Source organism: Grus americana, chromosome 2 (genome assembly GCF_028858705.1).
Source record: "Grus americana isolate bGruAme1 chromosome 2, bGruAme1.mat, whole genome shotgun sequence".
NCBI lineage: Eukaryota > Metazoa > Chordata > Aves > Gruiformes > Gruidae > Grus > Grus americana.
Genome location: NC_072853.1, coordinates 20,937,400 through 20,951,226, shown reverse-complemented (window position 1 = coordinate 20,951,226; position 13,827 = coordinate 20,937,400). Strand labels below are relative to the sequence as shown.

General features: G+C 38.0%; 1 protein-coding gene across 7 annotated transcripts in view; it reads left to right on the top strand.

The window, feature by feature from the left end:
• Window positions 1–13,827, top strand: part of OXR1 (oxidation resistance 1) — a 293,745-nt gene that overhangs the window by 152,875 nt on the left and 127,043 nt on the right. The gene's annotated exons all lie outside the window — the stretch shown is intronic.

Here is a 13,827-nt window from a genome sequence, read left to right as displayed (position 1 = left end):
GATTAGTTAGGTGATCTCTGGATATCTTTCTCTGAGTTTTTTGGTTTTCTGGATGTTTTTCTGGGATTTCAGCATCTACATGATTCTTATAAAACCGTCTTAGGCACCCTAGAAGATGCTTCATAACTTGCTTCCCCATAAGTTATTTCGGGACTGGGTCTAACTGGTTCCTTTGGCAACTTTTTGCTCCTCTCCTGATTAAAACTGAGAGTGGCCTTGTAATGTTTGCGCTGAGTTCATTAGCGAGAGTGAGAGGCAGATGTGCTAATGGGAATGCTACAAACAAGAGGGGTGGATGCTAATACTGTGCTCTGAAGAGACAAATTGTCAGTAGATTTAAGAAAAAGAAGTTATATATCTTAATTGTGGGTTTGTGTGCTGTTAAATTATTGCAGTATAATGTGGTCATTTCTTCCATTCCAAAGTAACTATTTGTGTGTTTTTAACTTGCCTAAAAGGTAAAGAAAAATGTGTTGCCTTAAACATCTTTCATTGTGTTGATGGTTATGTCTGAACCCTTGAAGCTGGCTGTCGTCGTAAGTTGTGTTGTTTTTAAAGAAGGAAAATGCATTTGCAATCTACAGATTTTAATAACGAAGCCTGTATTTTAGGTGGTGAATGATTGTATGCGTTTGCATTTTTTTGATGCCCTGTATTCAAAATGGGCTGTGCAATTGCCTTCTGAAAACTCCTTCCTCCAAATAATCTTAAAGGAATATCAAAGATACGCCAAGATTGCTTCATAACTACAGCAGGGGATGGAATGGGGGAGTTTTGCACAAGAATAATAATGAAAGTAGAAATCCACCAAATCATCAAAATCAGTTCTTAATCTAACTCAGGATTAAAAAATATTCATGGTAAATTGACAATATTCTTCTGTGATCATCGAAAACACAGCCTGTGTGTGGAAGCACAGAGTCAGGTTTGCATTTATCTGCTTGTTAAATTTGTCTTACCTGCATTTTCTGTTGGGAACCTTTACAAAATCCTTATAACGTGAACTCCATCAATGTTAGTAACCTAGATGTGCTTCTAATAGTCAGAAGGTCTGAGCACTAGTTGCTCAGGAGCTAACCTCAGTGCTGGAATTACAGAATGTTGTTCATACCTTTGATTAACGTGTTTGAATAATGTGCAGCACTTGATTTGACAGACCTGTTGACTGGAAAAGACCTCTGAAGGTTATGTAGTCAGGTGTCCTGTTTGAAGTGGATCTGAAGCCAACACTAGATCAGAACAGCCAAAGCTTTGTCTTGCCGAGCCTTGACAATCTCCAGGGGTGGATATGCCACAGCCTCTCTGCGTATCCTGCTGGAACATAGACAGCGTGTCCATAGACAACAGCATTCACGGGCAACTTGCCCATAAACAGATGCTGACATTTGTGAACAGCAGTTGTAGACCCTGGGGAAGTATGAGGGGAACAGACCACAGAATGTGGACAAGCTTACATGTTTTTCTTCAATATCATCTTCCATTATCCTTGTACAGAGCACTGGCGAGGTGGCCCAGCTGGGCTGACCCAGTATGGGAGGTGTGTTGGGTTTGTGTTCTTGTACATATGGCCTTGTCTATCTGACTGGCCTAAATCACAAGGCATAAGTTGCTAGAGCCAGGATTACTGTGTACTACACAGTATTCAAAATTTGCTGACAGGCAAACTGAAGAAACGACTTTTTCTGTATCTTCACAAACGTTTAATGGCACATGTTCCTTGACACTGTGAAAATGAAAGGTTTAATCTTGGACAGCACAGTGCTGATACCAGACGAACAGCTGAGTTGTTCCGATACTGAGTCTATGGCTTTGATAACCTGAGAGAAACAATAATTATCTTCTTAGAGCTCCCATCAACTTCAATGTACTTTTAAGTTATGACCTATATTGTCCCCTTGATTTAAAACTACTTCTTTTTCTGTGGCTTGTTTCAAAAATTATTTCTAATAGACAAAGTCTAATCAAGTAGCTTGTTAGCTTCTGAGGATGAATGTAGTGACACACCCACAATGGGCTGGGACTCTAAACTAGAAATATTTCAGATTCTAGTGATGTTTTATGTACTGTTGGCTGTTAAATAGCTTAAACAAACACATCAGACCTGTTGCTGGCCTAATACAATTACACAGGGTTTTACCTTGTTTTGCCCTTGTTGGCATGTTGTTCTCTACTAAGAGCAATCTCTGTCCAAGATCAAGCGACATGAACCAATCATTACTGTGATAAATGGATTAAGAAAATGGGTTAGAAAATGAATGCTCTCAGCTGGCTTTGCTTTCGTTTTAAAGTTAGTATTCTGATACATTAACCTCAGACCAAATTGGCAAATGACAGTGTTTATGGCAGTGACTAATGGAGCTTGAGCAAACTAAAGCCACTTGTGTTTTGTGTTACTCTCATTTTCCTTAACAACTTTTTTTCGGTGATTATCATGATCTTCAAAGTACTTTATAGATACGAGAACTGCGTTCAAATCTGGATATATAAAAGAAGTATAACATCTATATTTAGACATATACATATATACAGTTTATATGTTTTAAAATCTAAATGTCAGCATTGCATTGCCTATTAAAACTTAACTTTAAGGCCCTGCTGGATTTGTTAATGGCTGCCCATTTTATTGAATAGCCATGCAGCTTAAAATTATGTATAAAGAAATGCATAACCAGCTTTACTTTATCAACTCTTAGAAAGAGTAAAACCAAAATTATTTTAAAAATAAGTCTTTTTGATTTGGCTATGCAGAAAGCACTTCAGAGCTCTTTATATAAACCTCAGTCAGCTTTGCAGACCCAGAGACACGTGGGCATTTACCTTGCACACACATCCTTTGCAGAAGAAATTGTAGCAGCTTGTGTACGCTTGCAGCTACTGTGAGCAGATACAGGCAATTGTCTAACAGGCTGTGTTCCTAAATGTAGCATCAGAATATTTTTTTAGCTTTTTGTGTCACCTGATGTGTACATAGGTTTACCTTGGGCCTTTCAAAGTTGAATGTATAATAAGGAAGGAATATCTTGGTAATTCCAAGAGATTTTAAAATTTCATCAGCACTGCTCCTACTTCAGAGAGCTATCCACAAGACTCTTATTTTGCATTTCATCTTTCCAACATCTCAGATGCTTCCTAAACTTAATGGGTGTCGTTCCACTTTTTAAAAGTGGGGGAAAAGTAGGTAAGAGAGAGAAGAACTCGGAGAAATAGGCAACGGGGAACAAGTTGTGTGCTCGGATGAAATAAAACAGAAAATGGAGAGTCAGTGAGGGGGAGAAATAAGTCTTCCATATGGCAGGCTCAGCAGGCAGGAAGGCTCCTGCACCTCCAGTGCTGAACTGGTGTGAAGAAATTGAGTGGGAACTCCTAGATTAATAAGGCAAGTGTAGGAAAAACAGTCTGCCTGGTGGGTTGGATGAAGTTTTTTGGAGAACTCTAGAAACAGCACCCAAGACACTTAAAACCCTAAAATTAGACTTTTTAGATGCTTCAGGCACTTAAAAATTCAGGCCACGTATTTCTGAAGTGCTTATTGTTGAGCAGCTCCCTTGAAAGAGAAAAAGATGGTATCTGGGTCTTCAGCACTCTAAAAAGTGGGCTGGAATCTTATACAATGGAGAATTATATGGGTAACCTGAATTTATCAGCTTAATGCCGTGTCCAGGCTACAACTAGCTCTTCTTAGCCAGCTTGCAGCTAGCCCAGGTGCAGCATCACAGCTGTGTTGCTTGTAGGACCCAACGGAAGGGTTGTAGGACCATACTTCATGGTGTGATGCCTCAGGATGCACTAAGGTGACTGAAGTAGCTAATGTTGTTACCCTATAAAGACCGGCAATTGTCTAACAGGCTGTGTTCGTAAATGTAACATCAGAGGTGTATACTGTGGTTCTCGTTAAGCCGTGAAAGCCTGGTGTATAGTGCTTAAATACAGGATATACCCAATAGACTATCTATTTAGTAACCCTGGTTTTGTAGATGTAAAAGGGCCTTCATTTGTTCTCCTTACTGTTAAAGTAAATCTGCAGCACTGATATAGAGTAAATGCATTATTTAAAAATACGATGGTTGCATAAAAATATTTTCTTGATTCTAGGAATCGGGCAAAAGAAATCATGAAGCAGGACAGTAGTTCGTACTAGAAAATGTTGTTAGAGTACAAAGTTGGTGTGGAGAGGAGTGTAGCCATTTTTGTTACATCTGCTAATATCTTATAAAAGCCTTAATTCAAACGTTGCTATACAGGCTTCTGCTAGCACAGCTTATTTCATTTAGAAGACAACTCTCAACTATCTCAGGAGGCATCTTTTGTTAGTATAGCCTCTGTCTTCAGGAGGAGGTATTGCTGCTACGGCTACACAGTAGTTTAGACAGAATGCATGGGCGTGGGTATGTGTACCTAATACACAGCATGAGGACACTTGGGAAATACTAATTGCCAAAGTTCCCTTCGCTCCGGTGGTTCAGTTTTTAAAAATTTATTTCAGATTCTACTTCTAAAAAAAAAAAAAAAGGGAACAAACCCTTTTCTTCTCCAGTCTCTCTTGCAAATGAGGTCAGAAGAAATCTTAGTACAGAAAATATTTTCTGCTAGCTTGACCTGGCAATATTTGTACTCTTTGTACTCTACGCTTGTATATTCCTTGAATATCAACATGTTGCCTATTCAGAGTAGTGGAATTAACTGATATAAAATCAGTGTGGAAGAAAAATGAAGCTTTTGGGATAAACAACTCTGAATAAATACATATTAATTGACTGAGTTTCCAAAACATGTGTCTACTAGCTAATTCCAAAGTGATAAATAGGAAAACACAGACTTTCTTGTAGGCTCCTAATCTTGTTTGTAAGAGAGAAAGTTTCAGTGGGTAGTCACTTTAAATTTAGTTGGGATTAGTTTAGTCACTACTACTAATTTAGTACTTCAAAATGTATTATTGTGAAAAGAGGATGGATCTTCCACAGAATTTAATGGCATATAAATGTAAGACTGATCACAAGAACTATTATTAATGCACAAAGCAGTGTAAAACAGTTTATAGAATGTTAGAGAGTATAATAGAGAAGATTTTATGGGGAAACCTAAAACAAAATATTTTTTTCAAGTGATTAGTAAGTCATAGTCTATTCTTCCTGTCATGAAAGGGAGAACTAAATGAAAACTGATCAGCTACTGTTTAGTGGTTATAACTGTACCTAACCTTTCTGCTGTATGCTTTCAGTTGAGTCCATTTAAGTCATGACTTTTACAATGATTTGGAAGCATAAATAAATATCATATTGCTTACACGTGCAGTAGTTTCACTTTCTTTCTGTTTACATGCATTCCACACTGCTTCCGTAAAATTATTACTTGCTTTAAAATATTCCAGAGCTACCAGATTAACTGTGAATTCATCCACACTTGTTACTAAATTTATATGGTGTCACACTATCTGCTAATATAAAATTTTTATGTGGGACTAACATCAGTTTGAGTGGTGATATTGTAAGTCAGAGATCTGTTATCCTGATGGAGCTTTGTCATTCATGGAGCAGCTTAGCCATTTTGGAGTGCCAGTGTGGGAGAGCCATAGACCATTGGTCAGACATCACACTGAATCTGCTATTGGACTCAAAACTGCAAAAGGAGAACATCGTTGCACCTGAAAATATGCACTTATTTACAACCAAGCTGAGAATCTTATGGGGTTTATCTCATGAGACTACTTGCTATGGTAGACACTGATTAAAAACAAAGTTAGGGGACTTACTCTTGCCTTCTCCTCAAACATAGGCATCAACCTTATTTGAAGGGCAGACATTATGGTATTGTGGCTGTTTCTTTTTTAGTGCTCTAATCCCTTCCTGCTCCCAGAGATTTTATTTGGGGTACTCTAGAAATATCTTATTCCTTGTAGGGGACATGACCTGATAATAATTGGTGTATTTACTGTAGAAAGGTTTTCCTGCAAAGAATACTCCACTTTCTTTCCAAACATGTCTTTGAAAGGTGGTTCTTATCATTTAGCAGTTGAATATATTTGCTTCTCCTCTTTCGCAGAATTGAATGGGGTTCCTTTCTGTAGTAGCTCCCGAAAACCCAATTTTTCTCCTATTTGCACAATTACCTTTCTTGTTTGTTGCTAATACTAGCAAAGTATGAAACATAGGTAGGTATGTTAGAAGTTGCTGGATAAGTGGTGGAATTTGGTGCAGTAGATGCTGTAAATTTGGGCTGTTCTCCTTTTAGAGAAGGACAGATGGGAGATGAAGTTGCCAACTCTCTCTCAGACGATCCAGATGCTGTTTGTACACGTTTGCAGAGTCTGACTCTGTCCCATTCAATGCACTTTCAATTTCTTTATTGAACACTCACTGCTTTTTGAGGAACATCATTCTGACTGCTTCCATTCAAAAGTAATCTTGGAAACTTTTAGGGGAGGAGGCCATTTTCTGAGCACCTCATTACCTGTTTGTGAGTGATAAGGAAAGGGAAATAATTTGTGGAATGTGTGGATAATAAGGGAAGTGCTTTCATAGCAACAGTAACTATGCAAAATTCTTACTCACCTTTCATGAAGATATTTATTAGTGATTCAGATCACATATCTACTCTGGATGAGCAAGCAAGCATTTGTTCATGTCTTTGTTTTTCTCTTTTTTATAATTTAAAACTTGGAGCCATTAAAAGCCAGGTTTTAGTGTTGTATCCTTCTTTTGTCCTTTACAGATACTCTGTGTACCCTTTGAATATAAATGAGTTCTGAGCTATAGAGACAGCATCCACCAGAAGAGTGATGCTCATTAATGTCCTTTCATCTCAGCATGTCCCTTTTCTTAGCATCCTGGTTTTGTTTTTAATCATATAGATTGCTATCATATCATCTGCTGAGTCATTTTGGGCAAGAAGTATTTCGGGATTTTATAATTTCCCTGCTTTACATCAGGACAAAGCTGAAATCTTTTCTAGTTCTATAGGCAAGCTACTTAACTTGCAAGATCAGCTAACAGTATGTACTCTTGGGATACTAAAATTTGAATCTCTGGGGAGAAAAACAGAGAAACTGATTTGTCCTGTAAGCTCTAGGCTGATAGAGGGTGCATCACCTTCAGTCTCTCTCTCATTAGAGGCCTTCTATATAAGGGAAAAATGACTGAAGAAAAGGACGTGCCTTCTAACACCTCAGAGCACCAGTCTTTTGAGTATTGTGAAATAGTGAAGTCTTCCTTCTAGCAGTAAAAGAACAAACAAGGAAAGTGTGGATTCACTGCTGAAATAGCCGAGTGATTTAGTGATAGCAGATGCAGATGAGGCTGAGGCTTTTCAGACAGAGTTCAGGGAGGACAATAATTACTGGTAGTGGGAAAGGCTGAGTCAGGGATCTCTTGAGAAAAATCTTGATCCATAGAATTTCACAGGACCCGATGGGAAACCTGTGAAGGGTGCTGAAGGAGCTGGCTGAGGTCATTGTGAAGCTGCTCTCTCATCTTTGAAAGGTCACGGAGAGGTCCATGATGACTGAAGAAAGGCAAATATTGCACCCCTTTTTTGAAAAAGGCAAGGAGGATTATCCAGAGAACTATAGGCTGTTCAGCCTCACTTTTAGACCCCAGGAAAATCATGAGGCAGATCCTCTTTGAAGCTCTTTCTGCACAAGTGAAAGAGAAGGTGATTTGGAATAGCCAGTATGGCTTTACCATGGGTAAATCATGCTTTTCAAGCTTTATTGCCCTCTGGAATGAAATGAAGAGATCTGTGAAGGATGGGAGACTGGTAGATACCATGAACCATTACTTTAGCAAATACCATGTTTTATCACGGTCATCGTCTTCCAGACCATCCCAATGTCCATGTTGGGGCATTATGGCCTGGGTGGTTGGACTACTTGATGCCTGGAAAAACTCAAAAGGCAGTAGCCATGACGATCATCGACCCTGTGAGGAAAGGCTGAAGGAGCTGGGGAAGGGACAGATTCAGGGGGACCCTACAGCAGCCTACCACTATCTGCAAGGAGGCTACCAGGAAGACATCTGGTAGTCTGCTCTTTGCAGTGGTGCATGGTAGGATGATGGGAGACAATTGGCCTAAATTGAAATATGAGAGGTTTAGACTTGATAGAAGGAAAAATTTTTTCACATGGGGAGAGTCAATGTCTCTTAGCACATTTTTTATTTGCTTCCTTAAGCTTTCTTAAAGTCCATAAAAAAGCCTACAGAGATGGGGGTCTGGGTGGAAAAATACATTTTGGAAAGAACCAAAGCACAAATACCACAGATAATCTGTTTGGAAAGTGACTTCCCTTCCCTCTGAAGCTAACATTGAGATGGTGAAGCCAGTAAGTTTCCTTCCATACCACATATATGCAAGCATGAAATCCAAGATCAAAGTCTGATGCTACTTATTCTAGAATAACTACACTAAAGCAGAAGTCGGTTTGGAATACAGTGACAGTGGCCAAATCTGGCTGAGGCTGTGAATGGGTAACACTGAGCAACCTCCAACCCTACACAACCCTTGGTGCGGGAAGCACGACCAGTCTCTGTTGCCACGATCAGTGTTTCGAATACTGCGGTTTTGTTGAGGCAAGGTGGCCTGTGCTGATGGGATGGGACTGTCTCCCTCCCCTACAAGCAGATTGCTTTTCTGCACATCTGGCAATGATCTAATTTACACCGTTCTTACTGTACTAGGACAGACTCTAGCCACTGTTTAATATTTCTGAGTCCTGAACATGATGGGCTTACCAAGTATCTCCCAGCATATACTGGGCTCCAAAAAAGCTGTTTGAAAAGCTTCCTCTGCTGCTGCCATTTTTTTTCTTTTTTTTTTTTAACTAATTTTTACCCTCTCCTGTATCCAAGCTTAATTTTTATCCTTTCCTATGTTCAAGCTTTTTCTTTATACTGTTAGATCAATAAAAATGAGATGCAATTTTCAGGAGACAGAGCTGCTGAGTTAGGTTCATCTCCAGGACAGCATGGTATGAAGTTCCTTTTGGATTTTAACAAACAACTGGCTTGTTATTATGCTCTTCCCGCCCATAATCCTATGGGAACTGAGTGTTGTTGCCAAACCTTGATTTTTATCTTGGGCCATGAAGAACAGTTGGATTTTATCATGGAGTTATTGTACTGTTGAGTTATTGTACTGTTGCGTTCCGCAATTACAGAGCATTAGTATGCACATAGAAGTATGCAAAGACTTTACAAGTATAAAATATTCAACATTTATGAAAGAAGCCTCTTTATAAATTTAGATACTAATTGGCAAGATATGTTCATGAAAACTAAATAGTGGCAGCAGCCCACTATTCCAATGAATCTCATTAATTAATATGCTTGAGAGATTCTTTTATTCTTGTAATTTGCGGAAGATAGAATGACAGTCTTTTTCCTCTGCCAGAGGAAATGTGGCAAGCATGATCTGTTCTAAGAGTTGTTGATTTGCAGTTTCTCAGCCACCTTAGCCATACATTTGCTTAAGAACATATGTGACCACTTGGGTATGTAATTAGGTGCTTTTGTGATCTACCTACAGTTTATTTTATGTTGTTCTCTTTTCATTTGTATGTAAAACAGTGCTGAGATTGGTTGTTCAATAGTTTGCCAAGGTTCTGATACTCTTGCTATAAATAAGTCTGAGAGAAAATAAGTCCTTCATATAGTCATTTTTTAAAACATGCAACTTAAATGTACTAAGCAAATTAAACAATGTTTTGAGAAATTGACTTAAATTCATTCTACAACTTAAATGACAAATGAAATGAACGAATGACAAGAAATGCTCATTTTAGTAAAACAGGAAACACTGATTGCTCACAAGTAAAGACTTTCCAACATAGATGCTAACGTTAACATCAGCTGGGTATTGAAAACTGCTGGGATCTCAGAGAGAAACCGGCACCAGTATGAATCCTGCAAAAATACTGAATGACATCACTGCTGATGCTGACGTAACAAAAGGTCACCTAGTGGTCATGGCCCAAACTCAGATTTAGTAGAAGGTGATGAATCCACACAGGGTTGTAATTACATAATCCACAACTGAGTTTGATTTGATAGTTTTTAGGTAAAGTAGAACAACTTTCTCATGTTATCTGACGTTGATCTAAACCTATACTGATTCGTTGTGAGCTTTTTTATCACAGAATGATAGAATTGTTTTGGTTATAAGTACTAAATACATACCTTCCAAACCTGTCAGATGATAGAACAGGAAAATATAAGGGTTTTAAAAGATAAACCTTATTTCTTATTAGCAAAGATTTCATTGTCTTCTGGAAAACAAACTGAGCCAAGTAAGGCAAGTAGTTTGGCCTTTTCTACAGACTACGTTTCTCTTTAAGACTTACAGATGGGATTGTAACTCCTCACAAGTAAAAAGCTTGAGAGTTCAGATGGAAAATACGAGAAGTAGATGGAAGAATATGTTTTTTCGATGACAAGGCTGTTCTGAAAGATTGGCTTTTAAAATGAGAATACATCCAGTGGAATAGCATATTCTTAGGAATAGCATGTCCTTATTATACTTGATTGTCACTAACCTGCCAGAAAACACTTTTTCCAATAAGCTCTGTTAATAAAGGTGGATCGGGTTCAGCTCAGTGTCTCGGTATTCATTGAACAAGGTTTCTGCATTTGATAGTCTTTTAGAAGCCCCATCTCCTTCACTATTTTACTACCATAAACACCATCAAATTGTTTTTCTTATTTCATTTACCAGAGACAGAAAATGCATAACTTCATTTTCTTTTGGATAGTTTGCCAATTTCTTCTTTGGGGCAATAAACGTTTTTCTCTATACTTGTAAGAAAAATGTGCTGCAAGTAAGTTATTTTTTAATGATTTAATTTTAATTTTTCTGTGAGGGTTTGCTAAATGACAGTTAGGGACAACTTGAAAACAGGATGTTTTACTTTTTAAACATGAATAGTGAAGCTGGCTTACGTTGGGAGAGAACAAAAATTCTTTATTAAAGTTTGTATCTGTATTACTTAGAAAAGAAAGGCTGAGAGATGATTTCATATGGTTGAAGTCATATGTCTGAGGGATCTATAATTCAGCTGAATAAACCATGAGTGAATAAGCTCTGCTTGGGTATGGGAAGAGATATCCGATTGCTGAGCTAAAGGTGTTGGAGACAAGGAGTGGGCAGCACTTGCAGGCATGAAGAATGTAGAATCAGTGAAGCACCAGCACAAGAAGAAAGTGGCAAAAGGGCAAAATGCAAGAAAATAAGAAAGGAGCCCAGGGAGTGAGGAGGAGAGGACCTACAAAAAAGTTCACTTGAGAAGAGTGTGACTAATGATGCAGTACACCAAAAAAGCCCCATCTCATCCATAATCTAATGTTCTATTAGTAAAATCAGCCCGTGTACTTCTGATTCTTGTTCTGATGATGATGTTCCTGTCAATCACATTTGGTATTAAGACATTTTTAAAGAACAGGGAGAGAATTTCTAGCTAATTTACTTTATTAATAAAAATACAGAAATCCCATTTCAAATATACTCATAAGAAGTGCTTTCTTTCAGTTATACTCTTCCCTTACGGGGGAAAAGGTGGAAACATTTAGCGTATTTTAGGTACCCACCCACTTGCAGACTTGATACTTGCCCTTTTTCTACTGTCAGAATTACTTATGTGTGAATAAGATGTAAAAATAGAGAGGAAAAAACCTAAATATAATTTGATTTTTAGTTGCTAGAGACTTCAGTGCAATCATATTTTTCTAACCAATGCACATAGTATGTAAGAATGTAAAATGATGTATAGTGGTATCTAACCTCATACACTGAAGAGGTATCTGTTGCTTAACACACAAATGATGTTTCAATTTTGAATGTTCATAAGCTACCTTTAAATTAGTATAATGCCTCTGTGCTCTGGAAGATAGGAGATGCACATAGGAGATGGTGGATTTGTGTTTTGGTTTGGTTTTTTTAGCAAAATGTATAAATTGTTCTATCTTTGCTAAATGAAACAATGAAAAAAACCATTATCTCTACAAACACAACAGATATTGTTAATATTTGCAATTATTCTTATTTTCCGGGGGTTATATTCCATGATCTTCATGTTCATCTGCTCAATGAAACAAATTCCCTTAAAACCATCTGCAATAATACTACAGCTTTCTTCTGGTGTTTATCTCATTGAAACCTCCCAGGTCTTCAGTTAGCTTGCTAGTTCGTTGCTTAAGGCAGAAGTATCAGAAATATGAAATGTATGTGCAAAATGCTCTTATTTATACCAACACCTTGAGATGTAAGTTAGCTATATGTTCTTCCCAAACGCCAAGCCAACAACATGCCTGTTTGGGGCGGGCAGCTCTGTTTTAAAGTCCAAAGCCAAACTCAATATCCGGTTGACTTCCTCCATCCCAAGCCTTCCTGCGGAGGCCCTGTGCAACCCCAGCGCAATGTGCCTTCTTCCCCGGAGCCGGGCACTGAAGCAGAGATTTAGAAGGCTGTATAACAGTGCCACCAGGTGATAGCATAAAATGTAGGGTTTGCTGCTAAAGTAATTCAGTTCAATAGTTATTTGCAGATCGATTCTGTTGTAAAGCATAAAGCATAATTTTCCTCTCTAGGCTAGTGCGTGTAGATCTGCAGACATAACTAACGTGTGTTTGTTATAAGATCCATCCTAAAGACAGTGTCTGTGTATGGGGGTGTTATTGGGGGGCTTTTGGGGGGAAGAGTGGGTTGCTTTTGGGATTCTTTGCAATTTTTGTGGGTTTCAGGGAGGCATGTTTAAGTTATGGCAGAGGGATCCATCTCTCTGAGCTTGTTTACTTCTGATATAGCACAGATGAGAGAAGAATCAGGACAATGTTCTAACAAATATCAGTCTAATGTCATTTATGTGAAACCCCAAGGCATATGGGATAAATATATTAATTGTTACTGATGCCAGCTTGAATCTAGGTTATTTAGCATCAAGTAATGTTATTTGAAAGCAAATTTAATTTGTATGTGACATCTGTCATGATCCTGCTGGAATGATTTATGTTGAAAAGTTGCTAGGAATGTGATCCCATCCTAGTGGGGAAATTCATCTTGATAAAAGAAGATATTCGCAGCTCTGAGGAGTTCGTCAGCTAACTAGCATTAGTTGTTTGCTAACACTCTAGACATATTAGCATAATGGGGAAGCTGTTGTCATGCAGTCTGCCATCATAGCAAGAGAAAATTAAATAAACAGGAGTCCCTTACAACACAGTCTATTCAGGAAGCACTGAGAAAGGTAATACAGAATGATTAAAGTTTTTAAATAATTTCCTCTTTAGCTATATTCATGTTTTTTAATAAAAACAGGGTCTTCAGTTAAAGTGTAATTGGATTTCATTGCTCGAAGCAACCTGCCCCGATGCATATCCCAGTCAGGGAAATGCTACAAGTTGCTGAATTAATGAATGGTGAGGGAACCAATCTGTTCTCAGTTTAATACTTGTATTCCCTCTACCAGAGTTTGTTCTTTCATCGAGTGCAAGGATGTAAAGAAACAGAGAGCAAGTCTTGCCACTCTGGGAAGTTACATTTCTTGTTCAGGAGAGGGAAGGAAGATGATGTGTGCCTTTTTTTTTTTTTTTCTTCCCTATAATTTGTGCTACATGTCTTAAAGTTAGTGAGAGTCTTTACTTGCCATTTTGTTATTTTCTGTGATCCTTCTTCATTTGAAAAAGTGGGATTGTATGCAAGATAAAGACATTCTAAAACAACTTCTTTCTCTTAGTAAACACAGCTTGATAGAAGCATACTTTGTAAACAGCTATAATATTTGTTGGTGGGTAGAGGGTTTAAATGTAATTTTATCTTGTATTTAAGTGACTTAAAGCCATTTTCTTG